Source organism: Phascolarctos cinereus, unplaced genomic scaffold (assembly GCF_003287225.1).
Source record: "Phascolarctos cinereus isolate Bilbo 61053 unplaced genomic scaffold, phaCin_HiC Scaffold_1;HRSCAF=81, whole genome shotgun sequence".
Classification (NCBI taxonomy): Eukaryota; Metazoa; Chordata; class Mammalia; order Diprotodontia; family Phascolarctidae; genus Phascolarctos; species Phascolarctos cinereus.
Window position 1 is genome coordinate 103,143,054 of NW_027555514.1, and position 14,245 is coordinate 103,157,298.

Genomic DNA, 14,245 nt, shown 5'->3' on the forward strand with positions numbered 1-14,245 from the left:
TTTTGGGGCATAGTTCCAAATCTCTTTCCAAAATGGCCATGCCTGTTTAGAATTCCATTAGCAGTTCAAATAGTGCCCATTTTTCCCAAGTTTCTCAGATGTGTTGTTTTCCTTGTCATCTTTGCCAATCTGTCAATCCCCCTTATTTTAGCGACAAGGAAACTGAAGCCCAGCTTGTTAAGTGACTTGCCCAAAGTCACAAGGCAGTAAGTCTAGAGGTAGGACTTGAACTCAGGTTTTATATTCTTTTTTCTTTTCTAATTTTGCCAGGAGTGGTAGCCCTGCTGCTGGAGAGGCTTAGGCTGGTGGATTGCTTGGGAGTTCTGATCTACATACAGTAGGGCCATCTATATTAAATCTGACACCAGTACAGTGAGCTTCTGAGATTGGAGGGGCTACTAGGCTGCCAAGGAAGAATGAACTGGCTCATTTTGGAAAAAATAAACCTGTTAAAACTTCTGTGACAATAACTGGGATCAGGCACCTAAGTGGTCACAGCATTTCTAGTCCGGACAAGATAGGGAGGCTCTGTCTCAAAATAATAATTTCCAAACTTAAATTTTTTTTTCAATTAACAAAAATCTATTTTCTCTCCCTTTCCTAAACCTTCCCTATACCTCATTGAAAAGAAAAAGAACCGTCATAACAAATATACAAAATAATTTCCTCCATTGACAATACTAAAAAAATATGTCACATTCCTCACCCTGAGTTCATCACCTCTCTGTCAGGAGGTTAGCAGCATTCTCCATCAATGGTCCAGGTTTCATTTCATGACTCCAGAGTTAGTGTTTCTTCTACTGTACCAAGATGCCTCCCTCAGTCAAAAGGTCAAAAAATTCTACTAGGTAAGGACAGGATGAAAAGAGTTAATAAGCTTAGCTCTCTGAAGCCTTCAGTCAGTCCTGGCAGCCAAGAAAGGTTACTAGAAGGGTAGTAATTGCTGCAACAGCTGCAAGGAAGCTTCTGCTGCCTTTTAAGTTAAAGGGCTCAAACCTACCTCCCCAGCCCTTCTAAGCCCAGCCAGCCACTCTGATTTTAAAGTTACGATCCTCTCTAGTCCCTTACTGGGGAGTTTATCCCAGCATGAGTCTGTTCCAGTGAAATTCTCCTGGCTAGTTCTGCCCGCATTCCTAATACAAATTCACACTAAGACAGTCCCTGTTTATTATTAATGGCTTAAGCATCTGTTACTCTCTCTGGGGTAGAGGTGAGAGCTGGGAGAGTGATTTAAAGATAGCTACTGGGCCTATTTCTCCTTAGCTCAAGGACCAACACTTTCTTAATCATAGATGCTACCAAAAGAGCTAAACAACTAAATTCCCCTCCCTGGGATACACAGCCCTTTTAGCAAAGGAAATCTCTATCCTCTCCCAGAAGTGATGTTCTTTTTTCAAATGATGACCCAAATCAACAAATATGTATTCCACAAATATAGCACCCATTACATGGTGCTAGCTAGAAACTACGAACACTAAGACAAAAATGAAATAGTATCTGCCCTCAAGGAGCTTTTATTCTATGGAAGACAATCTAAGACAATATCCACTCTATGGGAAAATATACATAAATAAGTGTATAAATAAAATAGATAACAAGATATTGGGAGGCAGGAAGGGGAGGGAGGTACCAGCAATTGAGGGAAAAGGTTTAAGGAAATGTTTCACGGAGAAGGTGTTGGGTGACCAGAGTTCTGAAGAAAAAGGAGGAGTGCATTCAAGGCATGGGGGACAGCCACTGCAAAGGTGAGGAGGGAGATGGAGCCTCCTATTCGAGGAACAGCAGAAGGCCTGTTGGGCTGAATTGTAGAGTGAAGAAAGAGGAGTCATATACAATAAAGGGGTGGTAGGGGTGGTAGGGGTGGTAGGGGTGGTGGGGTGGTGGTAATAGAGGTTGAAGACAGCATTAAAAGAGAAGCTTATAAGCTATGAGCAAGAGGGAATCACTCATAGAGCAACTAAGTGGTGCAGTGGATAGCATAGTGGGCCTGGAGTTAGAAATTCAAATCCAGTCTCAGACACTAGCCAAGTGACCCTTGGCGTTTCTTTACCTCTCTCAGCCTCAGCCTCCTCTGCAAAATGGGAATAAATAATGTTATATTATGGATAATAATAATCTATAAAATGAGGATAATATTAGCACCTGCCTCTGAGTTGTGAGGATGAGAAAATATTTGTAAAACCTTTAAAGTGCTATATAAATACTTTCTATTATTATATTTAAAATTAATTTATTTTTAGTTTTCAACATTCACTTTTACAAGATTTTGAGTTCTAAATTTTCCCCCCTCCCCTTCCCAAAAGAGCATGCAATCTGATGTAGGCTATACACATGCAATTATATTACACATATTTCCACATTAGGCATGCTGTGAAAGAAGAATCAGAACAAAAGGGAAAAACCACAAGAAAGAAAAAAAGAAAAGAGTACGCTTTGATCTGCAATCAGACTCTGGGTGCAGATAATGCTTTCTATTATTATTATGAGTCAGCAGTGACAGAGGTCAAATCTGCCATATAGGATGGCCAGATGGGATACCCTGTATGTATACATACACACATATGTATATGGATATGCATATATATGTGTATATATAAATCACATATATATTACAGGCCAATGAGTTGAATAGGCAGATAGGATTTTTGTTTTGTTTGATTGCAAGGTTCATCATTTTACTCTATGATATTCTTCTAATAAAGGTTCTTTGGGATCCTCATCTACTCAGCTGCCAATCATCATTTCCAAATCACAAATTAGTCCGACCCCTCAATTCAAAAATCTTCAATGGAAAAACAAAACCAAACATCTTCAATGGCTCCCTATGATGAGGTCTAGAGGTTTAGGGGTGCTGGGACCCCAAAATCACAATATGCGGGTCCTGTCCAAATGACCCAAGCCTTCTTTCAGCCAGAGACAAAGTTTATTAAAGGTCCACCATATTGGTCAGACTCTTAAGGAACCTGAACATTTGTGAGCTATTGGCTAGGTTCTTAAGGAATCCGAGCTTTTGGCTAGACTTAAGAATCTGAGCACCTTAATGGAGATAAGAGGACCTTATATACAGAAAGACTGCGGGAGGGATCTAGGAGTGGCCAAGTAGTTTAGGGTCACTGGAGAAGTCTCAAGAAGATCTGGATGGGAGTGGCAGTAAACTGGGGTGAACAGAACTCCAGGGACCTGGATCAAGTGGCCAAGGGAGAATGGAGTCTAGACAGGATTCAGGGTGGGAAATAGCTGCGGGCCATAGGTAGGTAAAACAATGGAAGGCTAGGCTAGGTTAAGGGTAACAGAATTGGGAGATTGGGTTTAACCACAATGAAAGGCCAGTTGATGAGATTATAGATAGCCTCAGGAAAAACCAGAGATTTGGCCTCGTGGGAAAGTCTAGGGTTTTTCCTTTCTGGGGTCCAGATCCCACCCTCATCACTAGAATTCCTAGTTTCCTTCAAAACCCAATGAGGTAAATGTCCTCTCAGAAGCTTTACTGATTTCCCCAACTTACTGAATTCCCCAACTCTCACTCCCTTGAAACTTCTTTCAAGCTTCTTATTCTTTTTAATTCATAAGCATTTATATTCTCTTCTTTCCCCCACTGGAAAGAGGAAAAAGAAAACCAAAATCCTTCTAACAAGTACTATATGTCAAATGAAACAAAGCAAATTCCCACATAGGCCACATCCAAAAATATGTGTCTCACTCTTCATCTGGAGTCCATCTCCTCTGTCAGGAAGTGTTTCCCTCTAGAAATTACTTGTATATACTTTGCATTTATTTACTTAAGTATGTGCTGTGGCCCTCCAGTGGAGCATAAGCCTCTCCAGGGCAGGGACTTGTTAAGGTTTTAAATTTGAATTTCCAGCTCTAAATACATTAATGAGTTTAATAAATGCTTGTTAAATTGAATTAAATCTTTCCCAACTGTAGGATTTAGGCAAAGAAGGAAGCCAACAGACTATTTAGAAATCTTGGCTTTTTTAAAAAATTAAACCTAGGAAATTCTTAGAATACCTGGCTTCCTTCAAGGTAAGCCCCCTTCCTATTTCTACATGAAGTCTTTCCTTATCCTCCCCAACTAGTACCTCCCCCTCCTCCCAAAAAAAAGAAATATCTGGCATCTATTTGGGGAATACGTACATACGTATATGTTGTTTCCTCTAGCTAGATTGTAAGCTCTTTGGGGACAGAAAGTTTTTCGCTTTTGTTTTTGTATGGCTAGCTCCAGGAACAGTTTGTGGCACACAGTAAGTATTTAACAAAGGCTTGTTGATGGACTGATTGATGCATTTTCGGAATGTTTTTTAACAGAGAGCTTAGATACTCCTAAAATTACTTTAAAATAACATTTTCTACAACACCTTAACTAGCAATTTCCATGTCTGGGCAGGCTTCACAAAAGGGACACATAAATCAACTATTCAAAACAAATTCTGTTGGGCTGGGGGTGGGGGTGAGCAAGCCAGAAACCCTCGTCTGTATGCAATGCAGCCATCTCCCTAAGGGAAATTCCTATTTTCACCAGTTATTCTTACTAAGTAGGTGTTAAAGGAGTGAAAGTGCAATCAGCAAATCTAGATTCTGGTGCCCCGATTAAAGGTTCTGATATACTGGGCTGTCTTTTGCTGCCTTGATTAAATGTAAGCTATTTCCTTTGAAAAGTATAATTTGGCTGAAGTAGGACAAAACTGAAGCCAAATAGATATGTAAGGCCCATAAATGATGGTGGCTGTTTACCTTCTGCCACTTGCATGCCCCTTTGCTTTTGCAGCATTAGAATTCCACTACTCCCACCAAAAAGTTGGGGCTGATTGCACAGGAAGGGGTCCTTTGTCAGTGGAAATCTATTCCATTTTCAGTTGCTTGAATAAAGAAGTCTTTTATACTGAAAAGTCTTGTACATGATTTCATTCTCTATATGTTTTAACTATAGATGGACAACTATGAGACAAAATGTAAGTGATTAGCTTCTCATTAGCTCACTCAATTCCATAAAACTATTAAGCATTTACATACAGAAGGCTTTGTGGGGGTATTCAGAACATCCCCTCCCTCCCCTAAAAGAATTCCTGTACTCAAGAAGCTTATATTTTACTAGGGCATATGCCATATGTCTATATCTACCTATGCATCTATCTATGTCTACATGAATGTACAGATATGCAATTCAATAAAGTCAGTCAATAAACATTTACTAAGCATCCATTATATGCCCCTCTCTGTGTTAAGTGCTGGGGATACAAAAAGAGACAAATATATTCCTTGCCCTCTTTAAAAAGGTCACAATCTAATGGGGGACATAAGTATGTACAAACAAGCTATGTAGAAGATAAATAAGAAATAACTAACAGAGAGATGGCATTAGAATGAAGAGAAGTTGGGAAAGGCTTCTTGTAGAAGATCGGATTTTAGTTGGGACTAAAACTAAAACAGGGAAGCTAGTAAGCAGAGATAAGTAAAGGCAGGCATGGGAGACAGCCAGAGAAAATGCCAGGAGCTGAGAGATGGAGCGTCTTGTGATGTTTACAAAGTTCAAGAGACAAAGTTTCTGGGTAATTACTCATTTTATTATTAATGCTAGTATTTTACTAATAAAAAGAATGGTCATTCAGCCCTCTCTTCTCGGACTAATTGTGGTGGTGGGCTCACAGTTTATATGCCCTTGGAAAAGTGGGTGTTCCTGAGGGTGCAAATCAATTCTGATTAGTTAACAATGAGAAGAATGAATATTACACTGAGAGGTGGAACCATTCTAATGAAGGGCTGGGGGATGTGACTTTATGTCTTTTACTTCTAAATTGCTGAGCCTGGCTAACCAAAGATTTTATCCCTACCCAAATCTGAATAGAACACAATGGGCAGGAATTCACCAAGATAACATGGTCTAGGTAGGATAAATTTTTGGCAGAGGTCAGTAATGTCCTTCAAAGGCTGAGCTTTGAACCAGGAATATGAATGGGATGTTCCAGTGAAGATTCCTCAGTGTAATTAAGGTTTGGGATAAGGCTGAGTGGGATAAGGGGTCCTGTGAAGACTTCTTAGAAGAATAAATAGAAATTGTATTAGACTCAAGGCAGGCCTAGCAGCCTGACAGGCCTAGGTTTCGGTTTACTAGAAATCACCTGAGTTACAGGAGTCCAGTCCCAAGTATCCCCCTGCCCCTTTTAGGCCATTCTTATATCAGTAGTTAAAGTTTACCAAGCCTGAAGCCCCCCCCACCCCCCCAGTGTCTGGTTGTACCTGTTGCTATATTTCAGTCATGGTGACCTGGCTATACAGTATAGTGTCTAGCTTGACTGCACATCTTTAATTGCTTCTTTGGTATTACTTCAGCAAACTAAGGGACTAAATACAGACATGTATATTGTTCTCTTTGTTGTGTTTTCTGTTTCCATAGACTGTGAGTCAAAACACTGGCCAGTTGGTGGGAGGGGAGATTTACCAGTTAGGGCTATTTAATCTAGTTCTTAGCTCCTGTACTCTGTCTCCCCTCATCAGAGGATTCTGGTGGAGGGACACCCTATTCTCAAGAATAGTAAATAAATTAACTTTCTGTTTCTCCTTGAAAAACCTCTAAGCATGTTCTTTTTTTTAATTTGAGCGGCATCCCACACAAATAGGACAGGGAAAAAGCCAGGATCTCTCCCATAATTGGTTATTAATAATAATTTCTCTCAGTCTTGTTTATGGGACAGCCTGGAGGCTAGTGTCACCGGACTGAAGAGGAAGGTGCAAGAAGACTGGAAAGAAAGTCCAGCAATAGGTTATGAAGGTTTTTGAACGCCAAAACAGAGCATTTTGTATTTGATCCTAAAGATGTTAGGGAGGCACTTGAATTTATAGAGTAGGGGAGTGACATAGGTCAGATCTGCTCTTTAGGAAAATCATTTTGGCAGCCAAATGGAAGACTGGAGTAGGAAGAGACTTGAGACTGCAAATACAAAGTATGTACAAAGTAATTTAAAGTGGGAGACAACACTATCGGAGGGGAGTAAGGGCCTCCTATGAGAGGGGACACTGAGTTGTGTTTTGAAAGAAGGTAGGCAGATTTTAGGATTCAACACTCCAGATTTATGATGAATCATTTGTGCAAGGACAAGGAGGCAGGACCAGGAATGTCTTGCACAAGGAGCTACCAGGCCAGTAGAACTGGAACAAATAGTGTGTAAATGGAGTAAAAGGAAAAAAGACTACAAAGGTAGGTGGCAACTAAGTTGTAAAGGACTTTAAATGTTGGACAAATGATTTTGCCTTTTATCCTAGAGGCAATAAAGAGCCACTGACAATTTCTGAATGGGGAGAAGTTAACTGTAGATCTATCTGTTAACAATAGCAATTCAGCAGCTGCCTGGAATGGCTTGGAGACAGAAAGGCCTGGAGCGAGACCAGTGAGATAGCTATTGCAATAGTTTAGATCAGAGGTTATAAGAGTCTAACCTAGAGTAAAAGGATAGAAATAAGAAATGTTGTGAAAGTGCTAATAGGATATGGGAGATGAGTTAGTAGAAAGAGTGAAAGATGACTCCATGGTTATAAATCTGATTAACTGAAAGGTTGGCAGTGGCATCCACTGAAATGATGTTATGATTTTATCACTTTCTCTTCTACTCACCTCCCCCTCTCCCAGCTACTCTCTAATCTATACCTGCTTTCTCACCCACTAAGCACTTTAACAACTTAATAACTTAAATCTATGTGGCACTTTCTATGTTTTCTTTACAATGACCCTGTGAAGTAGGTAGTACAAATATTATTTAACCCTGTTTTAAAAATAAGGAAAATGAGAATCAGAGGGGTTAAGTGACTTGTACTTAAGTCAGGAAACTCCTAAGTGTCAGAGCCAGGACTTTAATAAATCAACAAGTATTTGTATTTATAGACATTTATACATAAAGCATTTATATAATGCTTTAAGGTTTGAAAAGTTCTCTACAAAAATTAACTCATTTTACCTTCACAACAACCCTAGGTGGTGGATGCTACTATTATCCCCATTTTACAAATGACAAAACAGGCAGACAAAGCTTAAATAGAGGGCAAGAGAAGGGAACATATTTCAAGAATAAGAGAAATCCAGTCCAAAGGCATGAGGACAAGAGATAGAAGGAACAGCAAGAAGGGCAGTTTGATTGGTCCAGAATATGAGTGAAGGGAAATATGAAAAGGCTGAAAAGATAGGTTGGAGCCAGGTTGTGAAGGACTTAAATGCCAGTTAGAGGATTTTGCATTCTAGAAGCAAAGGGAGGCACTGGAATTTATTGAGTTTGTAGTGACATGATTAGACCTGTGTTTTTGTAAGGATGGTGGTGTCCTCAGCAAAAATGGAGAAAATAGGACGGTGGAAAAGCTTTCGGGTAAAAGTAATGAATTCCATGTTTTGGAGAGTCTGAGACATTTATGAGACCATCACTTTGAAATATCCAGTCAGCAGTTGGTAATATAGGGACTGAAGCTTGGGAGGAGACGAGGGCTGAATATGCAAATCTGGGTTATCTGCATAGAGATGATAATTGAACAACATGGGAATTAATGAAGTTGCCAAGGGAGAAAAGAGTAAAGATCCAAAAGAGTCTGAAATAGAATTAAAATCAATTTTCAAACAGTCTCAAACAGGGGTGAGGAAACTTTGGCTTGGAGGCCATATGTGGCCCTCAAGGTCCTCAAGTGAGGCCCTTTGATTGAATCCAAACTTCACAGAACAAATCCCCTTAATAAAAGGATTTGTTTTGTCAAACTTGGACTCAGTCAAAAGGCCACACTCAAGGACCTAGAAGGCCATATGTGGCCTGGAGGCAGCAGGTTCCCCACCCCTGCCTCTAAGAACATTGGGATATATCTTCAGTTAGAGAGTCTGATATGGATGATGAAAACAGTAAAAGATACTGGAACTGGGGCAGTCAGGAAGGCAGGAGGATACTTAAGAGAGAGGAATGTCAGGAAGCCAGTTATCTTGACTCCACCTCCAGTGCCTAATGATCCATCTGTCTGGATATGCTATATATGTATCCGTGTGTACATATTCTCTCAGTGAGTTTGATTTAAAATTAATTATTTCTCCTCTAATTTTCTTTTTCATGTTAATTTTGGGATTGTTGGGTTTCTAATTTTTAAAAATGTATATTCAGTTCATTAATTCCCTAATTTTCTATTTTGCTAATGCATGGTTTTAGGAATGTAAGTTTTCCTTTGAGAATTGTGTTAGCTACATTCCAGAAATTTTGATATGTTATCTTGCTATTATCTTTCACACAACTGATATTTCTATGACTTGTTCTTTGACTCTTTCATTATTGCCAACATTTAGATCTATGTCTTTTGTTTGTGTTCTTTGAATTGATTACTGTTTTAATTGAGTTATGGTCTGTAAAGGATATATATTTAGTATTTCTGCCTGTTTATATTTATTTGCATTTTCTTTGTGTCCTAATACATAGTTGATTTTTGGTAAAGTGCCATAGAGTTCTGTGGAATATGTCTTTTCTTTAGTGGTCCCATTTAGAAAGTACTATAAGCCTTTTAGCTTACATGTCTCTAGTGTTATGTTTTAAAATTAAGGTAAAATGAGAGACAATGGCATGATCAAGTTATTAGTTAGGCTACCAGTAACCAATAAATTGAGTCAATGGCCTCTCAATGACCAAAGTTCCCAAGTGAGGGATGACAGGGGTTTTTTTTAAATCTAGGTATGTCTTCCTTCTGATTGGCCTGACAGTATATCATTTAGACTTCCCCAGGCAAAGGTGAGACAAAAAAGACATTTTAATGAGGAGGTAGGTTAAGAGTCACCTCAACTCCGCCCCATTACTTCCTAGTTGGGACTAGGGAGTAATCCTCAAGTGATGGGACAAGGGTGTGGCCTGCTATACATTTATGAATCAACTTGCATTTAAGTTCAATGGGTAATAGGTGAAGTTACAAAGGTGAACTATATCCCAGTGGAGATACAAATGAAAGTAATAGAATTGAGACTCAAATGTTGGGAGCCTACCTGAGTATAGGACGGAGGAAATTATAAGACAAAAGCTTGACTTTTAGGCAAATTTCTCTATAATGTAAGGAAAGGGTAAAGTTACCAAGGTAAGGATTTTAGACTCACAGGGCATGGGAGAGTATTAAACCTATACCAGTTTGACGGGATCTTAAAAATAGAATTAAAAGCAATTTTTAATTTTGATGAGGATGGAATCTGAACCCCTAAAAGGAAAAGACAATGTCTTTGGGATCTGGATCCCAAAAAGGAAAAACCCTGGATTTTCCCAGTTGGACAAATCTCTGGCATTTGCCTGAGGCTGTAATCCACTCAACTGGACTTTCATCATGGCTGCTCCCAATTCTGTTCTGTTACCTCCCAATTGCCCCTGGCCACTCCCCACCCTAAATCCTATCTAGACTCCATTGTCCCTGGGCCACTTGGTCCAGGTCCCTGAAGTTCTGTTCACCCCAGTTCACTGGCCACTCCCATCCAGATCCTCTTTAGACCCCTGCTCCAGTCACCCCAGACTACTTGGGCCACTCCTATATCCCTCCCACAGTCTTTCTTTATATAAGATTCATCTTGTCTCCATTAAGGTGTTCAGATTCTTATAATCTAGCCAAGGGCTCAGATTCTTAAGATCTGGCCCTCTTGCATTAGCAATACAAATGCTTAGATTCCTTAAGAGTCTGGCCAATATGATGGATGTTCTAATAAACCTTGTCTTTGGCCAAAAGGAGGTTTGGGTGAAATTCTTTCAGGCAGGCCCTGTATGTTGTGAGTTTGGGGTCCCTGTGATGAGGATGGGATCTGGACCCCAAAAAAGAAAAACCCTGGACTTTCCCACATGGCCAAATCTCTGGTGTTCGCCTGAGGCTATAAAATTCTCTATTACCTTTAACCTAGCCTAGTCCTCTATTGTCTTACCTCTATATGGCCCAGACACTTCCCATCCTTTATCCTAGCTAGGCTCAATTCTGCCTTGGGAAGAGGTCCAAGTTCCTGGCATTCTAGTACCTCACAGTTCCTGCAGAGTACTTGGCCACTTCTAGATCTCTCCCACAGTCTTTCTGTATATAAGGTCCATCTTGCCTTCATTAAAATGCTCAGATTCTTAAGATCTGGCCCACTTGAGAGTCTGCCCAATACAATTGATGTTCTAATAAACCTTATATTAATAAACCTTCAGTCTTTGGCTGAAAGGAGGCTTGGGTTGAATTCTTTTAGGCAGGACCCATGTGTTGTGATTTTGGGGTCCCAGGACCCCCAAACCCCTAAATCTCAACATTTTGGTGGCCCATATGGGGAAAACTGCCTAATTCCAAGCTCTTCTCCAGCCAAGACTGGAAGGTACGTCTTTAATAAACTTTGTCTCTGGCTGAAAGAAGGCTTGGGTCAAATTCATTTGGACAGGGCCCGCATGTTGTGATTTTGGGGTGCCAGTACCCCTAAACCTCTAGACCTCAACACCAGCACACCTAAACCTCTAATGCTCAACAATTTTACACTAGCAATTTGTTCTACCAATATTTTCCCTTTTATCTTTTTATCTTTTATCCTTCTTTTAGATTTGTTCAACTCTGAAAAAGGAACATTAAAGTCTCTTACTATTATTGTGTTACTATCCATGTCTTTTGTAATTCAATTAATTTTTCCTTTATGAATTTAGATATTATGCCATTTGGAGCATATAAATTTAATACTATATTGGCTTGTTGCCTATGGTCTCTTTTAAGCACATGTAATTTCCTTGTTGATCTGTGTACATTGTGAGTTTTTGTTTTTGCTTTTTCTGATAGCATGATTGCAACTTCTGCATTTTGGGATATACTTGGTACATAATAAGTTTTGTTCAAGCATTTCATTTTTATTTTATGTATATCTTTGCTTTTTAGATGTGTTCCTTGTAAAGAATAGATTGTGGGGCTTAGTTTTCTTATCTGATCTGTCACTCAGTTTCATTTTATTAGATTAACTCGTTTACATTTAAGATTTAGGAAGCCAGGCTTATATTTTCCTCTATGTCTCTAGCACTGTCTTTTTTTCTAAGTTAGGATTTTTTTTTTTGTTCCTCTCAGTGGGTTTGACATTGGAGGCATGTATCCTCTTAACCTCTGTTACTTTTCCTCTCAGAGTTAACTTTGAAGCTCCGTGGCATTCTCTGAGAAGATATTTTAATTCTATTTTTTTTTCTGTTTTGTCAGCATTGGCTTCCTCACCCATAGCTAGTCACTGTCCACTTTGCACCCTATACTTGACCAAGGCTGGCTTCTCCCCAGAATTTCAGGTATTGGTTTGAAAACAATCTCTAAATCACTAAAATCTAGGTTTAGAAAGCTTTCTGATGCTAATGACAGTCCTGTGTGTCCCAGGTAGCCAGATTTAGGAAGGGCCTGCTGATGAGGCTGTTGCTGGAAGACCAGCCAAAGGGGCCTGAGAGTACAATTTCTCCATGGAGAAAGAAGAATAGACAAAGGTAGCTGTGGTTTTCCTGCCACTGGACCCTCTGTCCTTGCCCTAGTTCCTAGGAGATAAAGTACTAGGCTTAGCTTCAGTTTGTTCCATCAACTCTATTCCTGAACATGTGATTTCTCCTGGGTACCCCTTTCTCCAAAAGTGCTGAAGAACTGACTGCCAACCTCCTTCAGATATGACCCAAAGAAATTAATTCAAATCCATGAAGGGACTGCTTTCCAGGTCAGAGTTAATGATAGTATATTCACTAGTCACTGACGGAATAAGGCAAGGTGCTCTCTTTTTTTTAATTAAATTTTAGTTTTTCAATTAAGAAGCAATTATTTTCTTAATTATTTGATCAAGTGAGATATTTGTATAGCACTTAGCACAGTGCCTAGCACACAGCACAGTGCCTAGCACATAGGTACTATATAAATACTAGCTATTATTATTATTATTATTATTATTATCATCTCACCCTTCCAACTCTCTCCCTTATTGGGAAAAAAAAAAGGAAAGGAAAAGGATAAATCCTTTGTAATAAGTATGCATAGTCAAGCAAAACAAATTCTTACCTTGGCTATACCCAAAAATGTATTTCTCTTTCTGCATACTGAACCCATTACCTCTCTGCCAGGTTGTGGGTAACATTCTTCATTCTCAGTATTCTGAAATCATGGTTGGTTATTGTGTGGATCACATATCTTGTCTTTCAAAGCTGCTCATATTTACTATGTTGTTATAAATGGCTCTCCTGGTTCTGCCCACTTCAGTAAGCATCAGTTCGTACTACCCCTTTTGTTATTTCTTAAAACACAATTGTATTCCATTAAATTCATTTACTGTTGTTTATTGAACTATTCCCCAATTGATGGGCATACTTGAGTTTCTAGTTCTTTGCTACCACAAAGAAAACTATGAAAATGTATTTGTAAATACGGGTCTTTTTTCTCTTGGCAAGGTACAATTTTAACTTAGTTCAACAAACATTTATGAAGCACCTACCAACGGCTAGGCAAAGGACTCAAATATAAACCCTAAAACCTTTTCTCAAGAAGTTTAACATCAAATGGGGAGAGGGGCGAAGCAAAGACACATACCCAAGTAAATATATCATAAGGAAAAGACTTATAAATTCAAAGGTATGAATGAGCAATGTCCTACGAGGAATTTGAGGATGATGAGGTCACTTTCACCTGGAATATGAGGTTAAAAGGGACTGAGGGAATATAAGTGGGGTAAGGAATGCAGGGTCTAGAAGGAAGAGAAGGACTTTGATGGACTTAGCACAGTGCCTAGTATATAGTAAGCACTTAATGAATGCTACTTGACTGACTGATAGACAGTTTGAGTAAACACACAGAGAAAGTAGAGACAGAATCAGGAAGGGGGATCAAGGGTTGTCCTTTTTGATTGGGATGCTACATCAAAGGGAGTACTGTTAGATAAGATTGGGAAAGTAGGTGTTAAGCAGATTGTGGAGGACTTTGAACACTAGAATCAATGGATCAATTAACAAGCATTTATTAAGTGGCTACTATGTGCTAGGCACTCTGGATACAAATACAAAAATGAACCAGTCTTTCCCTCAAGAAGAAGCTTATATTTTATCCAGGGAAACAACATGTGCACATATAAGTAAATGCAACGTGTGTATGTATGTACATATAAAAGTAAGTATAGAGGGAGGTAGTACTAGCAGCTGGAAAGGGGATTAAGAAAGGTCTCAAGTAGAAGGTGGCAGCAGAAGGGAGCCAGGGATTCTAAGGGATGGAGATGAAGTGGGAGTGTGTTTGAGGTATAGGGGGCAGCTTGTGC